The sequence below is a fragment of the Odocoileus virginianus genome, chromosome 7 (genome assembly GCF_023699985.2).
Source record: "Odocoileus virginianus isolate 20LAN1187 ecotype Illinois chromosome 7, Ovbor_1.2, whole genome shotgun sequence".
NCBI lineage: Eukaryota > Metazoa > Chordata > Mammalia > Artiodactyla > Cervidae > Odocoileus > Odocoileus virginianus.
Window position 1 is genome coordinate 40,220,289 of NC_069680.1, and position 13,752 is coordinate 40,234,040.

General features: G+C 39.6%; 1 long non-coding RNA gene across 2 annotated transcripts in view; it reads left to right on the plus strand.

The window, feature by feature from the left end:
- The first annotated feature begins 317 nt into the window (after positions 1–317).
- The window catches only part of LOC139036024 (uncharacterized), a 139,523-nt gene continuing 126,088 nt past the window's right edge, over positions 318–13,752 (plus strand). For both annotated transcript variants that reach the window (XR_011488708.1, XR_011488707.1), the window contains exon 1: positions 318–444. This is a non-coding gene — a long non-coding RNA (uncharacterized lncRNA). The remainder of the gene's footprint in view (positions 445–13,752) is intronic.

Sequence of the window (13,752 nt, forward strand, 5' to 3'; positions counted from 1 at the left end):
CCAGAGCAGCCTAGAAATGTGTGCTCAGCCCTGAGCCCCACCGAGGAAGATTCTTTTTCTCAAAAGAGGGGATGCTCTTCCAGAAGCCGTGGGGGACACCCGTGTCTTCGGCAGAGGTTAAGAGAATGGTTTATGTAATTCTTTCAGTCCTCACTTTTCACTGTGTAAATGGCCACAACCTGATGTGGCTTGAAGCGCGATCAAGAAATATTTAAGTTGCCTGGGGGGAAATTCCACCAATGAAAAGGCCCGTGAGCGGGCGGCGCAATCTGGCCCAGCCAATCCGGCTTGTCCTCGTGCCTGTCCCGCCTCCTCTCCACGCCAGCGTTCTTGTTCCTAATTCCCCCGTCCTCTCTCTCTCCTTGCCATCTGGTGCTCGGACCTCAAGTCTGGAGCCAGCCTCTGGTCCCCTAGATATGCCATCGCCCCACTGCAGGACCTCTGGTAAGTGTTTCAAAGTCGGTGGACCTGTCTTCCACATTTGCTGTCAGGGAAAATAGACAGCTCTGTAGCCGACTGGCTGGGGTTTGGTTTGAAGAAGTGGAAAGTGGGGCAGGATGCGGAGGAACTTTATTTTCGTTACTATGAATTTATTTATGTAATTTCAATAAACTAGCTTTGGAAACTAGTTGTTTGTGATAACCAGTAGTGGCATGAGACATTTTGAATGGATTAGAGCCAAACTTCTGCCTTTGCTTATGACTGACTGTGACTGCGACCAAAAACATCAACTCTGTTCTTCACCTCGTCTCCTTCCGCGCATCATGTAACAGATAATTTATCCCGGGTAGTGATCTAGAAACCGTAGTGTGAGTTTTTTTGAGTCAATATAAAAGATTTGGCATCAGGCACGCCGTGTGTAGTTAAAGCAGAACTTTGTTTCTGTCTTTGGCTTCTTACCTAAAGTGGGACTCAGGTGAATTTGAACTCTCTTTGAAAATTTTGCTGAAATTAACTGGGGTCTGGTTTTATAGCTCATTAAAATTTTTTTTTTAAACTAAATTTGGTGTCTTTGGTGTCTATAGACAAGTTGCTTTGGTTTGGTTTAAGAAAAATTGAGTGATAGCTCATATTCAGTCTTATCTGTATTCAAATCTCTTAAGCAGTTCATGCAACTTTTGGTTAATCCAGATTAATCTAGTTGTAAAAAGCAGCCTGAAGCAGCCTGTCATCACCTAAGAAACAAACATTTAAATAGACTCAATCAATGACCACCAGAATTATAAATTCTGAAGCCTCAAGTTAAGCTGACAAGTCTTCCCTTTCCTACCCACCTGCTCGTTTCCCATTTTCTTTTAATTGACAGGTAACATTAACTTCAGGTGTACAATACAATGATTTGATATTTGTGTATACTGCAGAATTATTACAGTAAGTCTAGTTAATATCCATCACCACACAATCACACATTTTTTTTTTTTTTTTTTGATGGGCACTTTTGAGATCTACTCTTGGAAACTTTCACATGCACAACACAGTATTATTAAGTATAGTCACCATCCTATACCTTACATTCCTGTGACTTTATTTTGTAGCTCAAAGTTGATTCTTTTTAATCCCCTTCATTCCACTCCTGCCTCTGGCAATCAGCCATCTGTTCTCTATATTACTGAACTTTGTTTTATTTTTTTTAGATTCCACATGTACGTGAAATCACAGGGTATTTCTTTCTTTGACATATTTCACATAACATAATGCCCTCAATGTTCATCCATGTTGTTACAAATGGCAAAATTTCATTCCTTTTTATGGCTGAATAATATTCCTGTGTATCACATTTTTGTTAGCCATTCATCGATTGATAGATAATTAAGTTGCTTCTATATCTTGGCTCTGTAAATAAAGTTGCAGTGAACATGGGCGCAGGGGTGTGTGAGTGCCCATGTCTTTAAGTTAGTGTTTTCATTGTCTTCAGATAGATCCCCAGAAGTGGCATTGCTAGGTCATGTGATAATTCTTTTTAAATTTTTTGAAGAATATCCATTTTCTTTTCTATAATGGTTGCACCAGTTTACACTCACATTGACAGTGCATTAAGAGTCCCCTTTCTTCCTGATCAATGCTTGGTATTTGTCTTTTTTAAATTAATTTTTATTGGAATATAGTTGCTTTACAGTGTTCTTTTGTTTTTAATTTTCTATTGGCATGTAGACTGGGGTGTCTTTTTTGATATAACCGTTCTGACAGGTGTGAAATGATAGCTCATTGTGGTTTTGATTTGCATTTTCCTGATTAGTGATGTTAAACATATTTTCCCATAATAGTCTCCTGTGATCCTTTGTATTTTATTGGTATTGGTTGTAATATTTCCTCTTTCATTTCTGATTTTTGAGTCCTGTCTGTTTTTGTTTTTTTGATAAGTCTAGCTAAAGGTTTGCTGATTTTTAGCTTTAAAAAAAAACTGATCAGCTTAGTTTAACTGATTTTTTTAATTGTCTTTGTGGTCTCTGTGCTTTAGAAATAACTTATTTTTAAATTGCCTTCTATGCTTTGGAAAGAACATTTTGTGAAGTCAGCAAACAGCAATAATAATAGTGCTAATGTGTGTATTCCCCTCTCAGACCACAAATTGCTTTGCTAAAAATCATTTAACTGGTACTTCAACAGAGCATGCTATGATGAGTCTCTTCAGCTAATAAATCATATCATGTTAAACTCACTTAAATCCCTACTTTTCAACTAATAGGGTTATAATTCATCCTGCTCAATTCAGCTATGTTTTGATGAGTAGGGATGGGAGGCATTAAAATATCCATATATTATTCTTACTCCTTTTCAACTTTCCCATTCGATGGAAACTTACTTTGAAAACTTGTATTGGTCCCAATCTCAGGTTTTAACACACAGGTTATGAAAGATTCTCAAATTAAGAAATGCTCTAAGGATTCTCAGTGCTAGCTGCAATCCTATGCAGTCAAGCTTAGGTCTAAAAATTCAGACCTAAATTTGTTTCAGAGTTAATATGGCATTCTACAAATCTATTTCAGAATTAAGGTGGAAAGATCAGTACTTCTGCTGCTTTGCCTGAAGGCAGAAACTAGTGATAGTGGTTCCCAAACTTGTTTTCATTAGAATCATCTGTCAAAATTCCAAACTGTTAAACCTCAGACCAGTCAATCACAATCTCTGGGCAAGGATCACAGGCATCTGTAACTTTTAAAGCTTTCTAGGTGACCCCTATGTGACAAAAAAATTGGGACCTGTGAATTAATGGCATCCACAAAATTTTTTTAGTTTTGTGCCAGGTATTGAATGTACCATTCTGTCTCTTGAATGGTAGAGTCTATAATAATGAAAATATCTTTTTATGGTCAACCTATGGGAACAAGTGAGGCCAGAGGAATCTTTGTGGTTACTTTATCTCAATGAATGTGAATTGCAGCAGAAAGTAAAATTTCTTTTTTGAAAGCCATGAAAAGTCAAGCAATCCATCAAGTTCTTCTCAAAACTATTGAATCATTATTATATAAGCAAAATACATGAGGTTATTTTATAGCAGAAAAATTAGTACCTATTTTAATGTTTTGTGATTAATTTCTGTTTTTGATCAGATTATGTCTGTAATAAGTACCAAAGCAATGACAAAGTAAATCATGAAGTAATTTTTGTCTAAATTATGATTTAATAATTTTATTTGAATTAGCTTTATGACCTAAATTTATTAATTACCTAACCCTTTGTAACTGGGTAATTAAAAGTTATTTAATGCTCTTAAATGGTCCTGTTATAGAAAAAAATGATGTAGTTACTGAGTATAAAAACTTACATATATTACAAATAATAGACATATCTGTTCAGGGTTGAAAGAACACAGAAGTTTACTGATTCATTTAACAAGGCCTTTATGATTAAATGCTCTCAAGGAGATGGCAGAGTAGAAGGACATCTTCTTCTGCAGGAACTTCAAAATTACAACTTGCTGCTGATCAACCATCTACAGGAGAATGTTGGATCCCAACAAAAAAAGATACCCCACATCTAAGGGCAAAGGAGCAAGATGGTAGGAGGGGCAAAATCACATTTAGAATCAAATCCCATACCCACCAGAGATGCTCAGAGGGCTCAAACAAAACCTGTGTGCACCAGCAGACCCCTCAGAGACTGAGCCAGACATGCTGTTGGGTGTGTCAGTGTCTCCTGCAGATGTACAGGTCAACAGTCACCTGCCGCAGGGGCAGGGGTTCTGGGTGCAGCAGACCAGGGTGTGGTATAAGCCCTCTTGGAGGAGGGTGCTGTTAACCCCCCCATAGAGCCACCAGAACTTACACAGGACTGGGAAACAGACTCTTGGAGGGCACAAACAAAACCTTGTGTGCACCAGGACCCAGGAGAGAGGAGCAGTGACCCCACAAGAGACTGACCCAGATTTGCCCATGAGTGTCCAGAAGTCTCTGGGGAGGCATGAGGGCAGCAGTGCCTGCAGGGGACCTTTTGAAGGAGGTCACCATTATCTTCATTACCTCCACCATAGTTTGGCCTCAGGTCAAACAACAGGGAGAGAACACAGCCCTGCCCATCAACAGAAAATTGGATTCAAGATTTACTGACTATGGCCCTGACCATGAGAATAAGACCCAGTTTCCCCTTAGTCTCTCTCATAAGCTTCCATAAGCCTCTTATCCTTATCCATCAGTTCAGAACAGTTGCTCAGTCATGTCTGACTCTTTGTGACTCCATGAACTGCAGCATGCCAGGCACCTGTCCATCACCAACTCCCGGAGTTTACTCAACTCATGGCCATTGAGTTGATGATGCCATCCAACCATCTCATACTCTGTCGTCCCCTCCTCCTCTTGCCTTCAAACTTTCCCAGCATCAGTGTCTTTTCAAATGAGTCAGCTCTTTGCATCAGGTGGCCAAAGTATTGGAGTTTCAGCTTCAGCATCAGTCCTTCCAATGAACATTCAGGACTGATTTCCTTTACGATGGACTGGCTGGATCTCCTTGCAAGGGACTCTCAAGAGTCTTCTCCAAAACCGCAGTTCAAAAGCATCAATTCTTCGGCACTCAGCTTTCCTTATAGTCCAACTCTCACATCCATACATGACTACTGGAAAAACCATAGCCTTGACTAGACAAACCTTTGTTGGCAAAGTGATGTTTCTGCTTTTTAATATGCTATCTAGGTTGTTCATAACCTTTCTTCCAAGGAGTAAGCATCTTTTTATTTCATGGCTTCAGTCACCATCTGCAGTGATGTTGGAGCCCAAGAAAATAGTCTGCCACTGTTTCCACTGTTTCCCCATCTATTTGCCATGAAGTGATGGGACTGGATGCCATGATCTTAGTTTTCTGAATGTTGAGCTTGAAGCCAACTTTTTCACTCTCCTCTTTCACTTTCATCAAGAGGCTGTTTACTTCTTTGCTTTCTGTCATAAGGTGGTGTCATCTGCATATCTGAGGTTATTGATATTACTCCCAGCAATCTTGATTCCAGCTTGTGCTTCTTCCAGCCCAGCGTTTCTTATGATGTACCCTGCATATAAGTTAAATAAGCAGGGTGACAATATACAACCTTGACATACTCCTTTTCCTATTTGGAACCAGTCTGTTATTCCATGTCCAGTTCTAACTGTTGCTTCCTGACCTGCATGCAGATTTCTCAAGAGGCAGGTCAGGTGGTCTGGTATTCCCATCTCTTTCATAATTTTCCAGTTTATTGTGATCCACATAGTCAAAGGCTTTGGCATATCCATCAGAGGGCAGAATGAATGAAAACCACAGTCCAGAAAACTTAACCTATTTGATCACATGAACCACAGTCTTGTCTAACTCAATGAAACCATAGGAGGGCTACCATGACAGATGAGTCATGGTGGAGAGTTCTGACAAAACACAGTCCATCAGAGAAGGGCATGGCAAACCACTTCATTATTCTCGCCTTGAGAACCTCATGAAAAATATGAAAAGACAAAAAGATAGGACACTGAAAGATGAACTCCCCAGGTCAGTAGATGCCCAATATGTGACTGGAGAACAGTGGAGAAATAATTCTAGAAAGAATGAAGGGAAAGAGCCAAAGCAACAACAATACCAGTTGTGGATGTGACTGGTGATGGAAGTAAAGTCCAATGCTGTAAAGAGCAATATTGCATAGGAAACTGGAATGTTAGGTCCATGAATCAAGGTAAATTGGAAGTGGGCAAACAGGAGGTGGCAAGAGTGAACATCGACATTTTAGGAATCAGTGAACTAAAATGGACTGGAATGGGTGAATTTAACTCAGGTGAACACTGGGGCAAGAATCCCTTAGAAGAAATGGAGTAGCCCTCATACTCAACAAAAGAGTCCAAAGTTCAGTACTTGGAAGCAATCTCAAAAACAACAGAATGATCTCTGTTTGTTTCCAAGGCAAACCATTCACTGTCACAGTAATTCAAGTCTATGCCCCAACCAGTAATGCTGAAGAAGCTGAAGTTGAATGGTTCTATGAAGACCTACAAGACCTTCTAGAACTAACACCCCAAAAAGATGTCCTTTTCATTATATGGGACTGGAATGCAGAAGTAGGAAATCAAGAAACACATGGAGTAACAGGGAAATTTGGCCTTGGAGTATGGAATGAAGCAGGGCAGAGGCTAATAGAATTTTGCCAAGAGAATGCACTGGTCATAGCAAACACCCTTTTCCAACAACACAAGAGAAGACTTTACACATGGACATCACCAGATGGTCAATACCAAAATCAGATTTATTACATTCTTTGTAGCCAAAGATGGAGAAACTCTATACAGTCAGCAAAAACAAGACCCAGAGCTGCCTGTGGGTCTTGAACTCAAATCATGAACTCCTTATTGTAAAATTCAGACTTAAAGAAAGTAGGGAAAACCACTAGACTATACAGGCATGACTTAAATCAAATCCCTTGTGATTATATAGTGAAAGTGACAGATAGAGATTCAAGGGATTAGATCTGATAGAGTACCTGAGAACTATGGGTGGAGATTCATGACATTGTATGGGAGGCAGTTATCAAGACCATCCCCAAGAAAAATAAATGTGAAAGGGCAAAATATTTGTTTGAGGAGGCCTTACAAATAAGTGAGAAAAGAAGAGAAGCTAAAGGCAAAGGAGAAGAGGAAAGATATTCCCATTTGAATGCAGAGTTCCAAAGAGTAGCAAGGAGAGATAAGAAAGCCTGCCTCAATGATCAATGCAAAGAAATAGAAGAAAACAATAGAATGGGAAAGATTAGAGATCTTTTCAAGAAAATTAGAGATTCCAAGGGAATATTTCATGCAAACATAGGCACAATGAAGGACAGAAATGGTATGGACCTAACAGAAGCAGAAGATATTAAGAAGAGGGGGCAAGAATACACAGAAGAACCATACAAAACAGATCTTCATGACCCAGATACCCATGGTAGTGTAATCACTCACCTAAAGCTGGACATCCTGGAATGAGAAGTCAAGTGGGTCTTAGGAAGCATCACCACAAACAAAGTAGTGGAGGTGATGGAATTCCAGTTGAGCTATTTCAAATCCTAAAAGATGATGATGTTGCAGTGCTGCACTCAGTATGCCAGCAAATTTGAAAAACTCAGCAGTGGCCAGAGGACTGGAAAAGGTCAGTTTTCATTCCAATCCCAAAGAAAGACAGTGCCAAAGAATGCTCAAATACCACACATTTGCACTCATCCCACATGCTAGCAAAGTAATGCTCAAAATTCTCCAAGCCAGGCTTCAACAGTACATGAACTTCCAGCTGTTCAAGCTGGATTTAGGAAAGGTAGAGGAAACAGAGATCAAACTGTTGACATCTGTTGGATCATCAAAAAAGCAAGAGAGTTCCAGAAAAACACCTACTTTTGCTTTATTGACTATGCCAAAGCCATTGACTGTGTGGATCACAGCAAACTGGAAAATTCTTCAAGAGATGGGAATACCAGACCACCTTACCTTCCTTCTGAAAAACCTGTATGCAGGTCAAGAAGCAGCAGTTAGAACCGAACATGGAACAACAGACTGGTTTCAAATCAGGAAAGGAGTATGTCAACGCTGTATATTGTCACCGAGCTTATTTAACTTATGTGCAGAGTATATCATGAGAAATGCTTGGCTGGAGGAAGCACAAGCTGGAATCAGGATTGGTGGGAGAAATGTCAATAGCCTCCGATAGGCAGATGACACCACCCTTATTGCAGAAAGCGAAGATGAACTAAAGAGCCTCTTGATGAAAGTGAAAGAGGAGAGTGAAAAAGTTGGCTTCAAGCTCAACATTCAGAAAACTAAGATCATGGCATCTGGTCCCATCACTTCATGGCAAATAGATGGGGAAACGGTGGAAACAGTGGCAGATTTTATTTTTCTGAGCTCCAAAATTACTGCAGATGGTGACTGAAGCCATGAAATTAAAAGACACTTACTCCTTGGAAGGAAAGTTATGACCAGAAAAGTTCAGTTTTCATTCCATTCCCTAAGAAAGGCAATGCCAAAGAATGCTCAAACTACCGCACAGTTGCACTCATCTCACACGCTAGTAAATTAATGCTCAAAATTCTCCAAGCCAGACTTCAGCAATACGTGAACTGTGAACTTCCAGATGTTCAAGATGGTTTTAGAAAAGGCAGAGGAACCAGAGATCAAATTGCCAACATCTGCTGGATCATCGGGAAATTAAGAGAGTTCCAGAAAAATATCTATTTCTGCTTTATTGACTACGCCAAAGCCTTCGACTGTGTGGATCACAATAAACTGTGGAAAATTCTGAAAGAGATGGGAATACCAGACCACCTGACCTGCCTCCTGAGAAACCTGTATGCAGGTCAGGAAGCAACAGTTAGAACTGGACATGGAACAACAGACTGGTTCCAAATAGGAAAAGGAGTATGTCAAGGCTGTATATTGTCACCCTGCTTATTTAACTTATATGCAGAGTACATCATAAGAAATGCTGGGCTGGAAGAAGCACAAGCTGGAATCAAGATTGCTGGGAGTAATATCAATAACCTCAGATATGCAGATGACACCACCCTTATGGCAGAAAGTGAAGATGAACTGAAAAGCCTCTTGATGAAAGTGAAAGAGGAGAGTGAAAAAGTTGGCTTCAAGCTCAACATTCAGAAAACTAAGATCATGGCATCTGGTCCCATCACTTCATGGCAAATAGATGGGGAAACGGTGGAAACAGTGCCAGATTTTATTTTTTGGGGCTCCAAACACACTGCATATGGTGACTGCAGCCATGAAATTAAAAGACACTTACTCCTTGAAGGAAACTTATGACCAACCTAGATAGCATATTAAAAAGCAGAGACATTACTTTGCCAACAAAGGTCTGTCTGGTCAAGGCTATGGTTTTCCTGGTAGTCATGTATGTATGTGAGAGTTGGACTGTGAAGAAAGCTGAGCGCTGAAAAATTGATGCTTTTGAACTGTGGTGTTGGAGAAGACTCTTGAGAGTCCCTTGGACTGCAAGGAGATCCAACCAGTCCAGCCTAAAGGAGATCAGTCCTGGGTGTTCATTGGAAGGACTGATGTTAAAGCTGAAACTCCAATATTTTGGCCACCTCATGCAAAGAGTTGACTCACTGGAAAAGGCCCTGATGCTGGGAGGGATTGGGGGCAGGAGGAGAAGGGGACAACAGAGGATGAGATGGCTGGATGGCATCACCGACTCAATGGGCATGGGTTTGAGTAAACTCCAGGAGTTGGTGATGGACAGGGAGGCCTGGCATGCTGCGATTCACAGGGTTGCAACGAGTCAGACACGACTGAGTGACTGAACTAAACTGAGATAGCATATTAAAAAGCAGAGACATTACTTTGCCAACAAAGTCCATCTAGTCAAAGCTATGGTTTTTCCAGTGGTCATGTATGGATGTGAGAGTTGTATTATAAAGAAAGTTGAACGCCAAAGAATTGATGCTTTTGAACTGTGGTTTGGAGAAGATTCTTAAGAGTCCCTTGGACTGCAGGGAGTTGAAACCAGTCAATCCTAAGGGGAATCAGACCTGAATACTCATTGGAAGGACTGATACTGAAGTTGAAACACAAATCTTTTGGCCACCTGATGCAAAGAACTGACCCATTTGTAAAGACCCTGATGCTGGGAAAGATTGAAGGCCAGAGGAGAAGGGGATGTCAGAGGATGAGATGGTTGGATGGCATCACCACCTCCATGCACATGAGTTTGAGCAAGCTCCAAGGAGTTGGTGACAGACAGGGAAGCTTGGCAAGATGCAGTCCATGAGGTCTGAGTTGGATATGACTGCGTGACTGGACTGAACTGAACTTATCCTTAAATACTATAGGTCAAACCCAGAACTGGTGCTGTGGGTAGAATGATGGGCAAGATCCTTGTACTCATGAAGTCTATAGTTTAATGAGGAAGATATTCACTTAATAAATATAAAAACAGCTTGTTAGTATTGGAATAAGAACTATGAAAAATAACTTATGAGAGAGCATGAAACATCTGACTTGACCTGTAGTAAGTGGTGAGTTAAGGAAAGATTTCTGAATAAGAGGAACCTGGGACTTCATGAGACAGAATTGGTATTAGGAGAAAATGGGGGGTGACTCCAGTGAAGGGTTTTCATTTTTGTTTGTTTCTCTCATCCAAATTTGAAATTGAGTAGAAATGAGTTTTCTCAAAGAAGTGTCCCCAAACATAAAAAATTAGAACCAGGAGTTACCGTTTTTATCACCATTGGCATAAAGTGAGTTTGGGGACCATAAGCATAGAATTCTCAGTCATCACTCTGCCACTTCCTAGCTCTGCGACATGAATGATAACAGTTTATCTCTAAACATCTCCTTGTCTCATTGCCTTGTTGATTACAGGAAACATGTGCATATCCACGTGCTAGGGTTGTTGAATGAATCACATGCAATGAGACTACCCAAGTTCAGGTACTGGTATATGAGTGCTCAACCAGTATCCCCTTCTTTACACAGAAGCCCTTTACACAGATGGCTATTGTGTTGAAAGTAAAGCATTTTAATTAAAGGACACACAGCAGTGGGTTCTAAAATAGATGTACAATACCAATCAATGGAAAAGCTTAAAAGTGTGCAGCCTAATCCCAAGAGATTTTGACGCAGTAGCTCTTGTAAGTGGTCCAGTTATCATGTGATTCAGATGGCGAGCTGTTTAGAAACCACTTATCTAAGAAAGTTATAAAATTATGATCCCTTTTGAAATGTAATCAAGAGCATATATAGGAGTAAAATTCAGTACCTTAACTTCTAATTGAACCTAAACTGGCATAGAAAATCCATTCCTGATAACATGAGACACATCACTTTGTGATGTAGTTACAGCATCTTGAATTAATATGTCAGTTGAAATGGTTTTCACTCAAGGATACACTGAAAACTCCCACACTGAAGTTGATGCATAGTTGTAGAACAACGACTACTTATTACTCTCATACTTGTGCCAGGCACTGTCCTAAGATCTAAAACTATGTAAAAATTCAACCTTGACTCCAAGTTCTACCTCAGAGCTGTTAGTTCATCAATTTTGGGCTCTAAGAAAAACAGTCTCTTAAACACTGAACACACATATGTGTGTGTGTGTGTGTGTGTGTGTGTGTCAACAATTTTTAGCTCTTCAGGATGAAGAGCTATTATATAATTATGACAGGTTTTTTCCTTCTGGAAGTTGAAACTACTCAGCCCTCATTTGTTAATAACTACATCTATGGTTATCATTTGCTGTCACTACACAAGGTATAATTTGAAGGCTGGACTTAAAGGAAAAGCAGCTATAAACAGAATGCAAGAACATTTGTGAAATTGTACACACAGTGTATAGGTGACTTGATAAGTGGACTTAAGTGCAAGTATTTTGCCATAATGTAGTTATATTACTGTGTAGAAAGCATTCTCCTAGATGGGAGAAATAGCATGAAAAATATAATAGTGACTTTCAGCTTTTCTGGTAATTAATTTTTTAAACTATTTATCTAATGAAAGAGATGATAATTTTTAAATATGAAGCAGTTTAACAATTTTATTAATTTAATCTTTGACTTCTTTTCTCTTGTAAACACAAAAGAAAGACCATATAGTGTATTACATTTCAAGTATATCTTTATATAGAATTTCAAGTTTCTCAATTCAGAAACTTGACACCAAGTCACCAGATAAATCTTTAGCCTATTTTAAGTATACTGTTAAGTAACTTGGGCTTCCCAGGTAAGAGATGCAGGTTTGATCTTTGCATTGGGACGATCCCCTGGAAGAGGAAATGGCAAGCTACTCTAGTATTCTTGCTGGAAAATTTCGTGGAGAGAGGAGCCTGGTGGGCTGCAGCCTGTGGGGTCACAAAGAGTAGGAAACAACTGATCACACACAGAGTTACATTAAGTAACTTAAGGGATGCCAAAACTTTAGCTGTTTGAATACTCATCCATACTCATAGTGTTAAGAACCTAGAATTTGGAGCAGACTCTGCTTTCAAATTCTGGCTGTCACTCAGTAGCTACACAATCTCAGGTAAATGCCGTAAGTTTTCTTAGTTTCTGTTGCCTCATCTTTAAAATAGGAGTAGTAAATGTACCTCCCTTGTAGAGGTACTGTGAGATGAAACAAATATATATTTGTATTGTTCATCTTTGGTACCTGAAAGATGCTCTCAAAAATTACTACAATCATTTCCTGCCACTTACATTGCTTAGTTGAGAGGAGATTTTATTTGTACAGGCCCCAGTTAAGAAAAAGTAATTCATTGAATTCCTATTACTGATCAGCACATTGGTGTATGCTTTCATATTTTCATATGAATGGTAACAGTGTGAATTCATTCGCACTGCACATTTTCATGCCCTTATTGTTATCAATGGCAGGGTGGTAGAGTTTTGGAGAAGAAAGGGAAGGAGAAATGTAAATCTGTGTATTGGTTAAAGTAAAACAAAAATCCTAAATCTCAGTGGCATATCACAGTTAAAGTTTATTTCTTGTTCATATAAATGGAGAATGGGGACAGAAGAATCTATTCCTGCTGCTGTTTAGAAATGCAGGCTGAGAGTGGTTGGCTCTTTCACTAAATTGCAGGGCTGTCGTTATCTCCTTGGAGATTCACAGATGAGGAGAAGCTAGTGAGGTGTCTCTAAGCAAATATCCCCTTGGCCAAGTTTGGTCGCATGACTGCAAAGAAGGTTGGGAAACACGCTTAGGAGGAAACGGAAGCTGGTTTGGTAAATAGATAACAGTTTCAGCCACAAGGTCTGAAAGGATACATCTGGGAGGATGCAGCTACAAAAAGTTTCGTATTAATACAGAATGGGGAAAAAAAATGAAGACATTGACAGTCTTATGGAAAAGAGTAAGGGAGTAGATGAGAAGGGATGAATGAAACTGTAGAAATAGGAATAGCATCTCTTAAAGGGAGAGGGATGATGGTGTGAGGAGCAGCGAGGAGTAAGTTGCTGAATAAAGTGTTAGTATAAGGAAAACATTGGATGGTTTCTGAATTTTGCCAGACAGTGGCCCATGTGTACGAAAGTGGAAGTTCTGGCTTTTTGGTTTGTTTTAAACATATTCTGCAATATGACTCCTGAGTGTCAAACATAGTACTTAGTCCTACTTGCTCAAAAAGATAATCAAAACTGGTGATAAAACAGTGAAATGTGTAGAGATCCCTGAATAAAGAATTTCCATCTTCCTTATCTCCAGCTTTCTGTTTAGGTTAGTTATAAAATCCAGTGCCCTTGCCTGTGAGATTAAAAACCTAAAGATGTCTAAACTAAAGGCCATGTCCTGCTTTGGTAGTTTATGTAGTTGTATGATTTATGTATCATGT